At 42.2% G+C, this 17907-nt stretch overlaps 1 protein-coding gene across 2 annotated transcripts in view; it reads right to left on the bottom strand.

Moving 5' to 3' along the window:
- The window catches only part of SEMA6D (semaphorin 6D), a 239329-nt gene extending 225783 nt beyond the window's left edge, over positions 1-13546 (bottom strand). Inside the window, exon 1 of one of the 2 annotated variants that reach the window (XM_032194668.1) lies at positions 13479-13546. The gene's annotated coding sequence lies outside the window, so the exon portion shown is untranslated. The remainder of the gene's footprint in view (positions 1-13478) is intronic. The other variant, XM_032194667.1, reaches the window with a different exon arrangement.
- Between the last annotated feature and the right edge of the window lie 4361 nt (positions 13547-17907).

The raw sequence follows: 17907 nt of genomic DNA, 5'->3' as shown, positions 1-17907 counted from the left end.
ACTAAAGAAGTAATAAATTCACTGAATCTTTACAAGTAGTTGTATAGCTCTGTTTTCCTTTCTGGTTTTACAGTTACTTTAAGGTATAAAAGTGCTTTATATAACTTCGATATCCATTTAAGAACTTGGCATATACGTTTACTATTACAAACACCAGTAACATGCATAATTTGTTTCAAAGTAATACATTAATTTAGATATTGAATAACTTGAGAAAAATAGAATATTTCTGTTATGAAGGGGCAAATCCCAAGTCACTGACAAACATGAAATAAAGTTATTTTGGACCTCATCTTCATTCTCAACCACGAAGACATCACGTAGCTGATTAACCTTCAGCATCCCATCAGCTCTGTAGCAGCCAGCCCACCCAAGAGATGGCATGAAGCAGCCACAGAGAGCCACCAGCTCAGCCCTACTGATAACCACCTTGTTCACCACACTCCAAATCATGCCACAGAAGCAGCGGTCAAAGAGCCACAAATGAACTGCATGTCAAGGGTAGCAGGAGAAAAATCTAACAAATGCATAGATTTGGAGACCATTCTATGCTGGAATGGAGAAAAGCTAGAGAAGCTAACTTGAATGAACAATTGCAAGCTCATCAACTGGATAGGAAGGAACTCTACTCACAGTCTTGCCATGGTAGGCATTTAAAAAAAAAAAAAAAAAAAGAAACCACAAAGCAGATAAGAAAAAGAAGCCGTTTATGTCCATGTCACGTTATGAAATCTGTAGGTTAAAAGAATATACAGGAAAAAAGAAAAAAGAAAAACACAACACTACAACAACAACAAAAAATACAAACCCTGGTTACCTAGAACATAGGATTTCAAAACACCTCTAAGCAATTTCCCTAATTGCCTACATAATCACATGTTCATCTGTTGAAGATGGAAGGAAAAGTAGAGTCATAGAATCATAGAATATCCCGAGTTGGAAGGGACTCGTACTGATCATCAAGTCCAACTCCTGGCACCACACAGGTCTACCCAAAATTTAGGCCGTGTGACTAAGTGCACAGTCCAATTGCTTCTTAAATTCAGACAGGCTTGGTGCGGTGACTGCCTCACTGGGGAGCCTGTTCCAGTGTGCAACCACCCTCTCAGTGAAGAACTTGTTCCTGATGTCAAGCCTATACTTCCCCTGCCTCAGCATGACACCATTCCTGCAGGTCCTATCACTGGTGTTTACAGAGAATAGGTCACTTGCCTCTCCACTCCCCCTTGCAAGGAAGTTGTAGACCGCGATGAGGTCCCCCCTCAGCCTCCTCCTCTCCAGTGCCCTCAACCGCTCCTTGTATGTCTTTCCCTCTAGACCCTTCACCGTCTTCGTCACCCTCCTCTGGACACTCTCCAACAGTTGAATGTCCTTTTTGTACTGTGGTGCCCAGAACTGCACACAGTACTCAAAGTGAGGCCGGACCAATGCAGAGTAGAGCAGGATAATCTCTTCTCTCAACCGACTAGCAATGCTGTGCTTGGTGCACCCCAGGATCTGGTTGGCCCTCCTGGCTGCCAGGGCACACTGCTGGCTCATATTCAACTTGCTACCATCCACAAACCCCAGATCCCTCTCTGCAGGGCTGCTCTCCAGCATCTTATCGCCCAGTCTGTACGTAAAGCCAGGGTTGCCCCATCCCAGGTGCAAGACCCAGCACTTGCTTTTGTTAAACTTCATGTGGTTGGTGATCGCCGAGCTCTCCAATCTGTCCAGGTCTCTCTGCAAGGCCTTTCCACCCTCATCAGAGTCCACAACTCCTCCAAGTTTGATGTCGTCGGCAAATTTGCTCAGAACACCTTCTAGTCCTACAAAATACCTTTTCGCTTTAGACCACCTGCTTGAACTTAACTAAGCTGATTATTGTTATAGTGTTTATATTGCAGCAGCACCTATGATGAAAGATGCATATAATCCTTTAAGGCTGGTAATCTGTCTAATAGTCATTTCACAGCTTATATGAAACAAGCTGATGTAAAAGCAACAAATGAAATCTCTTGAACACTCAAGAGATTTGTCATAAACAACAAAAAAGGCTGAAGGAGCTTTCAAACTAAGATTTTTCTTTGGACCTGTCCCTCTTCCCAGGACTACAAATCCAAGATACACACGCTCTGCCACACCATAGCATTTTTTTATTTTTTTTCCTCTTCTTCTCCTTTTTTAATTCTTTATGGATCACAAAATCACCCAATAACTAGAGAAAAAAATACAAGTCCCCCAGTACTGAGTTTATTAATGCAGCTTAGAGTGTGAACAAATAACTCCTGATCATGTTTTCAAGTGATACTATTGCAAATGTTTTCTGTTTGTTGTGGGTAATACTGATTTATGTAACCAAAGCCTGTGATGAAGATGGTCCAACACTTTTATGCTGCTTATTTCAGTAATATACAACTCCTTTATCCACACTGGAATATACAGCAACAAATAAAAGACAACAAACTCAAGACATTAAATATAATTGTAGTTCCTTTTTATTACCGTGCATAATACCACTGCTACAGCCTTACTTTCTTTCTTTCTCTCTGTTCCCCTCCCCCTCCAAGTTTCAGAAATCTTTAGCAAAATGACTTTCCATTACCCAATTCCACTTCCACAAATTTTCCACATTTCTGACAATACTATCTTAGGGGGAAGGAAGAAAAAAAAAAAACACATGCCATTTTTTTCTGTACTGAAAATGGAAGGACCAGGAATATTTTGTTGCCATGTTTTTTTTTTTTTGGTTGGTTGTTTTCTTTGAAAGAAGCAATGTTTTCAACTGAAAAGCAGTTTAGACAGAATTTTGAAAATTTCCACGTATTGATTTAGAATATATACTAGACACCAAGTCTACATTGCTACACTGCTTAGTAACTAGTATCACATATTTTTGTAGCTTGCTGGAATTATCCAAAGTACGAAAGACCTGATCAGCTTTACCATTATGTTTTATACTCTTTGTAAGAGTAATACATTCAGGAAGTAGAGCACATGCCCCTGCTTAGATTCCAATGCTCACAACAGTGATCTGGCATAATACAATTTTTGTTGTAATTAACATATAATTTCAGTCTGATTTTTTTCCCCAAGTCAAGAGGATGATATTAAGTATTTATTAAGTAGGAAAACTAATGTACTACAAGCCAGACAGAGGAAAAAAAAAAGTAAACCGTTCCAGATTTTACATTCCCTTATTTTTTTCCTCCTTTTATTTCAGGTGATATACAATTCCCAACAGCTATTTTATGCAACACAAGAAGCTACTTTTAAAGAGTGTATTTTTATTGTCTAGACTACTCAACTTTCAGAAAAACTCTTCGCACAAACAAAGCCCTAAGATTGATGATAATTAAATGACAAAAGATGGGTTAGTAACCTGAGGTGTACATTTTCAGCCAGGAGAGACACAGTTAATAGGAAGACTTCATTGTAAGGAAAAATAATGTGCATAATTCAACAGCTATGCCATTCCACGCACACATAATTAACAAGTCTTCAGCTCATTAGCAGGCTGTATAAAATACATATAATATGCTGTGCAAAACTGATTGAGAATAAAAAGCTTCTCATGCATTAAAATAAATTATTTAAATTGTTTTGAAAGAGTGGTATCAGTAGCGTTTAAGGTTATGGTTCCCAAACCTGCTCATGACTCCATCTCTTTACAACGGCCACTTTTACTCTCTTGGTTTTCAACAAATATCTTGCCATGCTAATCCTAGCGTAATACATCTGATCAGTGACTGCTAAAATTCTGCTACATCACTTAAAGATGAATAGGACCAAGGGAGTACAAATGACTGCATCAGACAGCACCATGTAAGCACTAATTCCCCAAAGGAATTACACAGTACACAGTATCACACTGCATACATATTTCAATATCAATGTAGAATGTGTATTTTTGAGGTCAACTCGTTTAGCATACATACAATAATCTCTTTACTTGGCGATACATTAATTAGTAGATTGGACAATATCGTGTTCTTTCTTTAGAAATGATAAATAGAGGGCAGTATATCGTTGCACCTGATGACCTGATGATACCCGCACTTATATCTAATGAGACCTTGAAACTACTAAAGTGTTTCTCAAGGGACAAAACAGTTACTCCTGAACTGTAGTGACACCTCCTGGCAACAGCCCGAGAAGGTCTTTTCCCACAGAACTTTTTCTCCAGACAAGGGTTCTTAAGGATTTCAGCCAAAAGGCAACAAACATGCTGCTCCCTCCAGCCTGGCTTCAAAGGCACATTGCTCAGAATACCAAGCAGAATTTTCTGATTTTTAACTACTACTGACATTTTAGAAATTGAGAGGCTAAGACACAGGAATACCAGAGTCTAAGATCTCTAGATTTATTGTACCACACACTGGCCTTTCTTGTGTGGCTGGAAAAATAGCTGCAAAACCTAATCAACTAGCAGCTTAATTCATACCATGAATCTTGCAAAGTGTTTTCTCACTTCTCTGTGAAACCCTGTCTGTTTGGTAAGAGTTTAGCTCTTTGCCCTCCACAGATTTCTGACAAATACTGTAAGCATTATTTTGGTAAGAATAATATAAACTAGGATAAAAAAACAAACAAACAAAAACACACACACAACAAAAAGACTTAAGAGTAGTTATAGCCCCAAAATACATAGGAAAAATATTTTTCACTGCTGTGGTGTAGTTAGCAAATTCAGTATAAGTTGAAAATTCTATAAAACGGATAACAATTGTTTATGTGCATTGTGAAACACACTAAATAACACAATAGAAGAAATTAAATAAATTATTCCTAATCTTTGCAGCAGCTCTGAGCAGGGGACTTACAGGCAGGGGGACACCCACCAACTAAAGGAAGCACCCCACATTCAAAAATCCTACAGAATCTACCTCTTGAATACCTCATCAGTTCAGGTGAAAGTCAGACAGCAAGTTTGTTTGATAGATTAAGTTTAGCTTACTGAATAAAAACAAGTACATTTTCGATTGTTTTAATCAGTGAACTGTTTTTTGTTGTTGTTGTTGTTTTTTCCTACAGTACAACTATCCAGCATTTTGAAGAACTCGATTGCTCTCATTATACATTTCTGTTATGTCTTTTGTGCTGCCTTTATACAGTACCATTTTCTTTATACTTAACTAAGAGAAGAAAGCTGAATTTTCCTCTGTTTTCTTTTGTATCCTTCTCCTCCCCCCAACATCTTCAGAGGTAATTTTGATTTATTTATTTTTTTTTTTTTTAAGTACTTTGCATACATTGCAAGGCAATCAAGAAAATTCATTTGACAAACTGGATTATAGACTGTCTGCCAGAAATTAAAGTGGCAACAGCTTTTTCAACAATTTCTCAATGACTATGTCTGTTAAATGCTCACAGCACACTGAAATAACACATCCATAAGAAGTATTTTACATTTACAACTTAAATAAAGGAAAAAAGCCCCACAAAAATTATTTACTTCCTCTTTACAAATACAAAATTAAGTTGTAAATTTTTTTTTTCCTTTTCCTTAAACAATTGAAAGCCTGACAAGGCAAATCCCCACTTGGTGATTAATTGCAATCTTCAAAAACTCCATGCTCCCAGAAAATGAGCTAAGCCATGTATGCGATCATTTCTACAAGGTAAAATAGTTACAGAACAGCGTTGCTTCTCAACTTGTAGTGCTTTAAGATTTAACTGCATTTTGTCTTCACTCCACCTTGTTCCCAAGCAGATACATGCTTACACATATAGCAATCTCTTTCACTCCCTGCATCTATCCACCAATAGAGATCTCTTCCAATTGTGAGTAACACAGTCATCGTACACTGGATTGCTACTGAAATCTTCGATACCAACATTATCACATATTTTCTCCCTCTCACTCACACACTTGTAGACCTGCTAGTTGTACACCCACAGATGTAATTCCTTTTCAACGCATAGTCCCTTCCTCCAAGGCATTCACAAGTATACTGCATACAAAAGTACTTTGTGGGAGTTCTTGAACTACTGCATATGCAGGAGACCTGGCAGCAGAGCACTCCATTTGTGTTCATATTGTTTTTCTTAATTAACTAACTTTAGTATCAATGCAGTGCTGTACAGGCACAAACTAGTAGTACTGGGCACCTATCTGCACAGTATAAAATGTTAAGGACTATCCTTGGGGTATCAAAGGTAGGATGGGTGCCTATCGAAGGTTGCCCAACACCATCAATTACAGGAGACTTTTATAGGTATAGCTCGGTATAGCTTTGCAAAAGCGTCATTATGCCAAAATTTTACACAAGGGAATAAAAATCATATTTTTTTTTTTTTTTTTTTTTTTTTTTTTTTTTTGTTGTCTCAAATAAATGCTTCATCAGCATTGCATAGTTTACTAAATACAGTTTGCTAAGAGAAATTGAGAATGTGTTAACATGGACAAAACATGCCTGAGAAAATCTGAGACGCTCCTATTTGGTGGAGAGTCCTGGCATTTAAAAATGTTGTCATTCTTATCAACACGCTCTAATGAAATAAATTTTTCACAAGGAAAAAGAGAAGCTAGTCTACTTTATAAGCATGGGAAATTCTCTATAGAGATTTACAGTTTAGCAGCTGCATTCTCTGGACATTTAGCACATGCTCAATGTATTTTATCTCGCATGTTCAAGAACATAGCAATTGTTTTTTTCTGGTGGATCCAGCACAGCTTTGGCTACCTAGGCAAGCAGCAGGTAAGACTCTTCATAACTTCAAGCAGTTTGGAGAAAGAATGGGTTTTTGTTAGCTTTTAGTGAAAAGGAGTGAAAGTTGACTCATGACCAGAATACAATAGGAGTAAGGAGGCTATAGAGCAAACAAGTGAGATTGTGTGGAAAGTAAAAGTGAGAGTAATAGAGAAACACTGGGGTCAGTGACCTACATAGGAAGTGGGAACAGGGACTGGGAGCCTGTTAGGAAAGATCAGTGACCAGGCAAGATCTGTGAGAAACAGCTTTGGAATGGAAAAATGAAAGGGAGGTGACGGGTGAACAGTGGAGAAGTCTGGAACAAGAACTCAGGTCATCTTTGTATGGGGCACTGGAGACAAAATATGTATTGCAAATAAAGTGCCCAGTTGCCAGGACCTGTATCTCAATGAGTGGATTGGAATGTTCTTTCAGATCTGAATGAGATCCAAGATTGCTGGGATCAAGAGTAGAATGTCAGCAGATCTTGCGAAGTATTTGCCATCTTCTCTACTAACAAAGTTCAAGAAGAAGCAGTTATTTTCCTTACCAGTTCAATATTTCTGGTGAAACACACTTGCCTGGGGATTCAAGGGTTCAAACCCTGCTCAGAGACCAAGGAAAAGGACAAAAATCCCTAACTTCCCTCCCCCCCCCCTTTTTTTTTTTTAAAAAAAAAAAAAAAAAAAAAGACTATGAAAGTAACACAAAGGAGCATAAAGGCAATATTTAAAAATAAATAAATAGTAGTGCTATACATTCGCACACTGGAATTGACAAGCCTGCTGGTAGTTTCAGCCTACTTACTCCTATCTAAACAAAACAAAGTGAGTTTATATATAATCCCCAATTTTTTCTTTTCTGGTAAAAGCTGTAATGTTTGCCATCAAAAGACAGAAGACTGAAGGAAGATTCCACTGATAAATGCAATCCAAAGTTGCATGAGAGAACCCAATCTAATCCTGTATTTTAATATTTGTATGTGCTGCAAGGCACCCATCCATAGGCATAGTACCTACATATCATCACACACAACACCAGAGCTACTGCTTTTCTGAAAATTCATTCTGTAGCTGTGAAGCACAATAAGAACATAGATTTGACTAATAACACTTCTGATTTAATAGCAGGGTAAGAATAATAGTCAGTAAATGGCAGGCAGGAAGGGTTGACACACAGAACAGGACTGGCAATTCACAAGAATTTTTTGGGAGAAAAATGGCATAGTGCAATTGAGTTTCATCTGGAGATTGTCTAGAAAAGATAAGTTCAAGTTTTAAAGTTTTGGACACTTGAATTTGTGATTGTTTGTATAAAATGTGAAAAATCTCAGGATATGAAATAGTAAGAGAAATTACTTCACAAGGCTTCGCATTATAAACCCACATTCTCATGCTAACTTTTTGTGTAATTTTTTATTGTTTGCTGAAATATCCCATCTTGATCTTTTGCTTTGCAAAGAAGTTGTTTTCCCTTCCTTCCAAAGGTGATTTTTCTTTTTAATTCTGCAGCCACAGACAGGTTCATTCACCTGTTCTTTGAATTATGGGAAAGTGAAAGAAGTATTACTTGCTTGAAATGGCAGAAGCAGAAGTGGATCTCCTTGCTTCAACCCCAATTCCAAAATGCTGCTCTTTATGATCTGACATTTTCAGGTTGGCTAGGTCTGACTCAATCCTGTGCTCTTTCATTATATGTGAAGAACTCACTCTCTTTCCTTACCTCCCTTTCCCTCCTCAAATACACATAAATGAGGCTGGAACACTTAAAATATATTTTGTATCTTGGGCTAATATTGAAATGACAACAATATTTCCCATTATGAACTAGCAAGAAGCTACCACCCATGAAGAAAATCCAGGGTGGGACTGCTCCTTTCTTGAGCAGCTGTAATAAAGCAGAACTCTGTACTTGAGGCTCTCACAAAAAGCTTCTATTACAATTTTTTGGATAAAACTAAGCTCTGTGGAAGGGAATAGATCAAGAAAAACTTCTGTGCCTTGGAAGGCTAGCAACGAAAAAAGAGAAAGGCTGTTAATTTGAGAAGATGCCTTTTATTCTAGAAAAAAAAAAAAAAAAAAAGAGACTGCATCTGCAGTCTGTCAGTCAAATTTTTAACAAAGAAAACTAGGACCACATACATCATTTACATGAACTGTGCAATGGTTCTGCCCTTGCACAGACAGATAATTCAAATCCTTAAGCACCGATTCTGCTGGCTATCAAGTCCATGGATGGATCACCCCATTCCATAGAACCATTGTCTCTTCTCAGGGGTGAGTTCACATACAGTATTAGTGGCACGAAAATTGAAGTTCAAAAACAACACGTGCTACAGCTGGAGAAAGAAAATGTGTGCTGCCACACTGTCATGACTAGCTCTGAAGTGGGAGAAGTTGTAGGTGTAAAGAGATCTTAGAGCTGGTGAGCAAACCGAACAGCTGGACTGGAAAAAATTGGCTAGACTACAGGATACAGAAGTGGTGTATCAGTGGGAGAAGTTATTAATGAATCTGAAATATTTCTGAGAACTGAGGGAAGATGATCAAAACCAGAAGTGGCAGACTAAAGAAAGGCAAAAGTTGACTTTGTAACGGGAGTTACAACCTAACTGAACACACAGGGTGGCTTCAGTGGAAACTAAGCTCACAGAAAAGAGTCAGGGAGATGGAAAGGTGAGCTCTCATTAGTGAAAAAAGTTAGGAATAAGTAACTGAAGCTTCTTAAAAATACTACTGTAAAACTGATAGGAACTCCTACTCAAGAAAGAACTCAAAAGCCTCTCTTATAAGCAGAGATCTTTCCCACTCAAGCTAAAGGAACAGTCCCTCAGCTAAGGGCACCATGAACACTTACTGTGTTTGCACGCCTGCCACAAGAGCAGAACACAGTGAGAAACACAATGCCCAAAAACCTCATCTTAAACATCTGAATTGTATGATAAAGTCAAGTGATCTTCAGCATACAAGGGAAGAAATAGCTGTCTTATATCATCATAAAAAAAAAACAAAAAAAAACAAAAAAAAAGAAAAAAAAAAAAAAAAAGAAAAAAAAAGAAAAAAAAAGAAAAAAAGAAAAAAAAGAAAAAAAAAGAAAAAAAAAGAAAAAAACCACCCCCGTAGTTCTCTCGTAGAGAGTTTCTAGCTCTAAAACAGTCAGATATCAGCCTTCAGAAACAGTGCACCTTTCTCCCCTCTTCTTTTACTTTGATTTATAATCTTCAAGATTTGTCTGGTTTTCTTGATACCATTTACATTAGTTCACTATTAAGTTACCCACATCAGTTTGAGATGCAGATTTTTCTCCATTAAAACTTTACTCCCCTTGTATCAGACATCCTTACTGCCTGCTTTCTGCCATGGAAGAGAGTTGGGCATTAAGCACTTCCTTGAAGATCACCAATACTTTATTACTTCTGATCCATCCTAGAACTCTTTTTATGACCTGCAGCTCCTGCAGAGGGACACTCTCTTGTAGTTCCCACCTCAGTTCAGTCCCACAGCAATTCAGTCAAGGATCACCCAGAGTAGCAGGGACAATCAGTGTAACTGCCGTGTGGCATGGGGAGTCCCACAAAACAACAAATACCATGGTACACTTTCTCCAGCCCTGGAGAACAGACCCTGGCTTTTATAAAAGGGTCTCCTGCATTTTAAATACACATAGGTTTGAATTAATCTAAGAATATAGTGCCACAGTAGGAATTAAGCCTCAAGATAAAGTACTGAGAGACAATAGTTAAAAATAAATTTAAAACATTTGCAAGGAGCAGCAGAGTTCAGTGAGAAATTGCCAGTAAGCATCTCCAGTAAACAAGCAAGGACATCAGCCCCCTTCTCTGTCTACATCCCCAAAGCAACCACCTTGTTTTATCTGCAGTGGCGCAGCCTATCAGCCTTTGGGCCTGATGGATGTTCACCTACAGCGGGCATGGCCAGCAAGAAGATGACATGGGCATCACTGCTGTCTGCCTTGACCACCACTGCCACACAGCAAAGGGGACTGAACAGAAGGGGAAATGAAACTGAACTCGAGACCCCCCAGGTTTCAAAACCCCCCAATGTTTGGAAACTGACAGACCACACTGTGCAGTGCCAAGAATAGTTATGAACCAAGGCATTCAAAGGTTGTAAGTTGTCCTGGACCCATAAACATAGCCCATTTCCACTGGCCCATAGAGAATGAAATAACCTTAGAAGAACAGCGGCCATTAGAAATAGAAAAATAAGTAGAAAGCGCATAGAGAATGAAATAGCATTAGAAGAACGTTAGCCATTACACATCATAGTTAAGTAAGAGCAATTTGTTAAAGATAACATTTATCTAAAAGGCACAGACCAAGAGATATTTATTCTTAGCATCCTGATGTGTTAAGCTGAGCAATATTTATATATGATGTGCATTAAAATTAGCATATCACTCTTTGACCTTTGGAAATTTGACCTCTCTGCCTTTTGAGACAATTGGCAAGCCTGACCTTCCCTGGCATGTTACCCACCCTTAACTCTTCCAAGATCCAACAGGCTGCTACCAGCCCCTTCCCACAGCTTCCCCCACTTCCCAGCAGAAAGTTCTCTAACCTGAGCCCACCGGGGTGTTTAAACACAGTCTTACAAGACAGAAGTAGACCAACAAAAGATCTGGAGCTAGCAGAGAATTAATTTCAGAACAATGCCTTTTTTATTTATTATTGTTTTTACAGTCAAGCCATAATCAGAAAACATGTGAGTAACAGTACACAAATAACTCCCTATTTTGGGGTCCTGAAAAGTTTCAGCAATCACTGGTGGCATAATGAACGTTTGCAATTCATTAGATTCCATTTAAAAATGCAAAGCACGCCATGACATCAACGATGTTCTCTTCATCTTAACAAAGACTATTATACTTCAAGTTCTTCTGACAGAAGTAGCATGTTTAAAAATATATATTTCTTTTCTACAGTATAATATTTACAATGGTGTGCCCATATTTGAATTTAAATTAACTGTATTAACATCATACTTCAAGCAAGACTGTGCTCTGCTAATTATCCCAAAGAGCTTCAAAATTTTTACGGTATATTTATTGCATTTATATCTTCTTCATAAACTTACTGATCTTGTTTATATAATTTTGCAAATTACAAGATGTGTAGGATAACTATTTAAATGAACTAAAAATTGTGCCATGGACAGATCCTTCATAGATTTACAATTTGTAGCCGTCAATCTTCCTACATCTGCTAGATAACAAAACAACAGTTCTTTTCTTCATGCAGACGAGCAAATTCAATAAACATTGGTAAGGGTTCTTTAGCAAAAGAAAGAAATCTCTAGTTCTCCACAGTCTATTAAACTCTTTCTTACATACATCTAAACTCCTTTGTTTTTCTCAGGAAAGGAAAAATATATATATTATAGGAATCCTGTGTATTCAAGCACCATTTTAAACCAAAACCAAAAAAAAACCAACCAAAACCAAAAACACCCTGCTTTTGCTGATCGCTAAATGTTTTGGCATAGAGGAAAAATACGTGACCAAGAAAGCAGGGTGGGGATATGCCTTAAAAGAGATGCACAGACTTGCAACTCACATCTTATAATTGAGGAACGCAATTGTAATTGAGAACCTAGAATGATCATTAAACGTAGCCAAGCTTTTGTACGTCACTTTCTCTCTTAACCGAGACCTGCCTGAAACAGACCAAGTTCTGTTAACATTTGAAAAAGAACACAAACAGTAAAAGGATTGATGTTGAATGAATCCTATACATTCGAAGTTGGGAAAAGAATAAGGGCACTGCTTATATTTCCCCCCCCCCCCTTTTTCTTAAGATGAGGGCAGAAACTGAACTGTAGCTACAAACGCTGCTAATGATTGGATCAGAGACCAACATCTATGGCGACAGGCAAGAAAATGAATTTAATCAATAGAAAATCAATGCGAAAAGGGCAATAAATTGGAAAACAAAAACAAATTGCTACAACAGCAGAAAGGGAATAAACGGATATATTGATGACAAATAAGGCAAACATTTTCTTCCTGTAAAAAGCTTATATCCCGTTTCAGAAATCACTTCAAGCCTTCCTCCTCCTTCAAAGGAATTACATAGCACTTTCCGTAGCCACACCACCAGCTCCGTGCCAAGGATTTCCCCTTTCCAACCGAACTCCCAGTTAGACAGAGGGGTGCCCGGGCTGCTCCTCCCGGGGACCACAGACTCCGTGCTCCGGCATGCCGCCCTCCTCCGTCAGCCCCCCGAAGCCCCAAGCACGCCCGTTGCGGCGGGGCGGCTGCTCCTGCCGCCAGGCAGCGATCGCTGCGCACAGGCGGGGAAGGGCCGCGGAGTCCCCCCGCGCTCACGACGGCCAAGGCCGGGGCCAGGGGGGGCAGCGCCCGGGAAGGGCACCAGTCGGCGGCGAGGGCTCGCCGCAGGAAGCTCGGCTCCGCACCCGCCGGCCGCGGGGGCCAAGGGGCTGGCGGCCTCTGCGGAGCCCCTGGCAGAGGCGGGGCGGGGACGCCCGCCCGGGAAGCTAACAGCGGGGGCAGCGTCCCCGCGCCCCGCCGAACCTCCGGCTGCGGGGACGGCCGGAAAGTGACAGCGCCCGCGGGCACCGCACGGCTCCGCGCCGCCAGCACCGGGGACAGACGCGCATCCCCCGGCTCTCCCCAGCCCAGCTGGGCCCCCTCTCACCCCCAGCGGAAAACAATGGGCAGGGGGCGCGGCTCGCCCCGCGCAGCGCCCGGCACCCCGGCGGGGCCAACTCCGCGGCGGCAGCAGCGGGGTGGCGATGAATATGCGGCGGCGGCGGCAGGACTTACGGGGGCTGCAACGGGGCAGAGCGCGACTCCGGGCGCGGCTGGCGACGCGGCGAACTCCGCGACTGGCGGCAGGGGCCGACCCCGAGCGGCCGCGCTCCGCTCCGCTCCGCTCCGCGCCCCGCCCCGCACCTGCCCGGCCCCGCCCCGCGCGGGCCCCATTGTCCGCGGCACCTGCCCGGCCCCGCCCCGCCCTCCCCTTTGGCTCCTGCCCGGGACGCGGCCGCCATCCCCCGCCGAGCCCCCGCCGAGCCCCCGCCGAGCCCCCGCCGAGCCCCCGCCGCCCCGCTCCCAACTTCGCTGGGGCTCGCTTCTTCCGTTCGGCACCCGCAGACTCGGCAGCAATGACTTTGGGAACGCTCCAGCTCTCAGTCAGCACCGGAGGCGGTTAGCTCCAAATCTGAACCTCGAAGTGTACATTTCAGCTCGCTTTTTGCAGCTTGTTTTATTTCTAGTCTCTGTTACAATGTCACATTTCAGGGTTGAAACACGATGCCTATAGTCTGAACCTCTTTGTTTCACTGTCCTTTCCCACAAAGGAGACAAACGAACAGACAGTCCCCAACTAAACTGATGATCTGGGGCATCCAAACCTGAGTTCACAATCCAGATACTGCCTTTGGAAATAAATGGAAACTAAAGCATACTGAAGAGGAAGTATTTTGCAGCTTACCTTCCTCAGTCATAACCCTTCAGGAAACACTCACACCCTTGCCTGGGCACAGACGCCTTACAAATGGGGAACGGGATTGCTAGAGAGGGAAGCAATACCTGTGCACGGGCGAGGATGCTGATACACCCTGTGTTTTTTTCTCCTGAAGTTCTGCAGCACTAAGCAGGAGGACTAACTTGCTGATGCCTTCTCCAGTCTGCTCTTCTCCCTCTCCCACCAGTGGACTTGCTGAAGGACAAGCAGTCCTACAGCCCTCTGTGCTCCCTTTGGGCACTCTGTCCATTAGAAATACACATGCTTGTTCAGGCCGACACCCCATTATTACTGGCAGTGGCTGATTTGCTCCACAACTGTTGCTGCTTTAATTTTTCTGTGTGGAATCTCGCAAGTTTTCTGACCTCATTTCTCCTTGCAGCTCTCAGATGCCTGTTCTGCCCCAGGCTTTGGGAGCAGACTCGCTGCTTGCCACTGCTTTGCAACGTTTTCCTGTTAGTGCCACCATGAAGGAGGCCAGCCTGAAGGGTGGAGCCTTGATGCAGCTCCTCTGCTTCATGGGGGTGGAGGGGCAGGATGGAGGCTGGATGGAGCCCTGCTGGCTTGGGCACGCCTGACCCCTCTTTGCAGAAGGCTCTGAGGACACTGAGAAGATACCTTTTGCTGAGGTTCCCATATGGCAACAAATCATTCACATTTCACTGCAGCATGCCGCTGTCTGCCCACTGTCTGAACAGGGCATTTCAGTAGGTGCAGTAGTGCCCCTTCACGTTTCTGATTACATTTCTGTCTGCTTGTATGTGCTAAAGCTGGGTCAGTTTCTGTGTTTGTATTCTACAATCCCCTTTGCAGAGTTACACTGTGTCTCCATGGAGCAGAAATCTCTTTTTACGGTCATCATTACACTCCTTACACTTCCCTTACCATCCCATATATGATCTCAATTGAAATCTCAATTGAACATTCATTACTGGAAAATAGAATGCCCCCCCCCCCCCCCCCCCATCACCGCTTCTTCCTAATATAATGTCTCTGTTTCAAGTTGTGAGAATATGTCCATCTTATATTAGTAACTTAATTGCCTGGGATTTCTGCTTAGTTCCCTTTAAACAAAATTGTAGATAAAGGCTGGGTGATTTTTTTTTCCTATGCAGTAAGTATTTTATACTCAAATACTTGCAGTTCTGAATTATCTTTGCTGAATAGTTTTGGTTGGGTATTTTCAGGATAAGATTCACAAATCTTATGTTTTTCCAGTGTCTTAAGGGCCAGGGAAATTTTTCCAGTGTCTTAAGGGCTAGGGAAATTTCAAAACATGTATGAGAACCAGGTCTATTTCTGTTCCGTGCCCAAGTGATTTCCAATTCACATTGTTGATCTACTAAATTGTAGGGTTTTGGGGGGTGTAAGAAGAGAGAAGAGGATATTATTTTCCTGTCAACACTATTCCGCTGTATACAAATAACATTAACTGGAGGAGGAATTAGATCACATTCTTCTCTCTTTTAGGTGAGAACCAGGAGACTTGAGCCTTCTGCTCTTACTTCTCCATCAGCATTTATTTCCTAATGGAGTTCAAGGGGACTACAGCAAGAGCAACTGAAGAAGCCCTGCTTCAAAGCCTCATGGGTGACTCTCATCTAGAATACAGGGAAGTGGATGCGAATCACTGACAACAAAGTGAATGGAGCCCCGGGCATCAGCACGCTGAGCTGCTGGATAACACAGGGCCAACACAGGGGGCCTGAATTTCACCCTCCGTTTCTTTCATTTTTCTTTCCAATACCTAAAAATAAGATATTGAAGTGCCAATCAAATGGAATGTCTTGTTCAGCATGGAATAATGTTCTGGGGCCCCTAGTGCCAACAAGAAAACCTCCAAAAGAGTTATTTGATATGTAAAACCAACACCAAAAAGCTGCTTGTCTACGTGAGAAACATCCACCAGCTGGTAATAAGGAGTGGTGCTTGCTCCTTGACATATGGCCATGAGTAAACAGCATCATAGCCTGTTATCTACCTGTCCTGCTAGGTGCTGTGCTAGGTTTTCTAAAGGCTAGGATCTTTCTTGCTAAAATACCGTAGGAACTGGCTGTGGTTGACAGTTACCTCCTGTTCCAAGGAACTGCTTGTAGTGCAATTCAGAAGGTGAATTCTGCTCAGATATGAATGCAAGTCATAACAGCAGAGACCTTGATGCTGTTTCTTGACTGCACTCACCAACTGCTTTTCTATGATGCAATGTGTAGAAACCAAGATGATTTTCCACCTCATGACATTGCTGAATACTTTCACCTTTTGTGGTGGTTTCTCCAAGTTTCTTAGCATTTGGATGGTTCTTAGGTTTTTGTTTGTTTGTTTTTCCTACTTAGAAATCCCTGTAGCTTGATGTTATAGCACTGCATCATTTTCCCTTTCCCCTTTCCATTTCCTAAAGTAAAACAATTATCTGCTCTAATCTTAACATCTGGAAGGTGCCTCATCCAGTTAATACTAAGTTCAGTTTAAACTAGAATATTTCTTGAAAAGAATATATGTCCATGGTTACTCATTTTTGGAGGTAATTATCACAGGATGAAGAAAACTTTGTCAAGTGACAGTAGGGCTTATATAATTTAACATGAAATTGCCATTCCTGAACACTAGCAAACCACACAAGAGTCCCCTGGCAGCTGATCATGAGTAACGTTCTTCAGCATTGAGTGGTTCTGAGTTAATCACAGAATCCGAGAATTGAAGGCGTTGGAAAGGACCTCGAAAGATCATCGGGTCCAACCCCTCTGCCAAAGCAGGTTCCGTACAGCAGGCTGCCCAGGTAGGCGTCCAGGTAGGCCTTGAATATCTCCAGAGAAGGAGACTCCACAACCTCCCTGGGCAGACTGTCCCAGTGCTCTGTCACCCTCACCGTGAAGAAGTTCTTTCGCATGTTGGTGCGGAACTTCCTGTGCTCTATCTTGGGGCCATTGCCCCTTGTCCTGTCCCCGCAAACCACTGAAAAGAGGTTGGCCATATCCCTCTGTCTCCCACACCTCAGGTATGTATACACATTGATGAGATCCCCTCTCAGTCTTCTTTTCTCCAGGCTGAACAGACCCAGGTCTCTCAGTCTTTCTTCATAGGGAAGATGCTTCAGGCCCCATATCATCTTTGTGGCCCTCTGTTGGACTCTTTCCAAGAGATCCCTGTCTTTCTTGTACTGGGGGGCCCAGAAATGGACACAGTACTCCAGGTGAGGCCTGACCAGGGCAGAGTAGAGGGGGAGGATCACCTCCCTTGACCTGCTGGCCACACTCCTTTTAATGCACACCAGGATCCCATTGGCCCTGTTGGCCACCAGGGCACACTGCTGACGCGTGGTCAACCTGTCGTCCACCAGGACCCCCAGGTCCTTCTCCTCAGAGCTCCTCTCCTTCAGGTCATCCCCCAGCCTGTACTGATACATGCAGTCGTTCCTTCCCAGGTGCAGGACTCTACACTTGGTCTAATTAAACCTCATTTGGTTTCTTCCTGCCCATCTCTGCAGCCTGTCGAGGACTCACTGAATGGCATTACAGCCTTCTGGCGTGTCAACCACTCCTCCCTCAGCTTTGTGTCATTGGCCTGCTTGCTGAGGGCAGACACTATTCCCTCATCAAGGTAGTTGAATGAAGATGTTGAACAAGACTGGACCTAGCACTGACCCCTCGGGAACACCGCTAGTCACAGGTTTCCAGCCAGACTCTGCACCACTGATCACCACCCTCTGAGCTCAGCCAGTCAGCCAAT

Source organism: Aythya fuligula, chromosome 11 (genome assembly GCF_009819795.1).
Source record: "Aythya fuligula isolate bAytFul2 chromosome 11, bAytFul2.pri, whole genome shotgun sequence".
NCBI lineage: Eukaryota > Metazoa > Chordata > Aves > Anseriformes > Anatidae > Aythya > Aythya fuligula.
The sequence above is the reverse complement of the archived record's forward strand: the minus strand, read 5'-3'. Positions and strand labels throughout refer to the sequence as shown.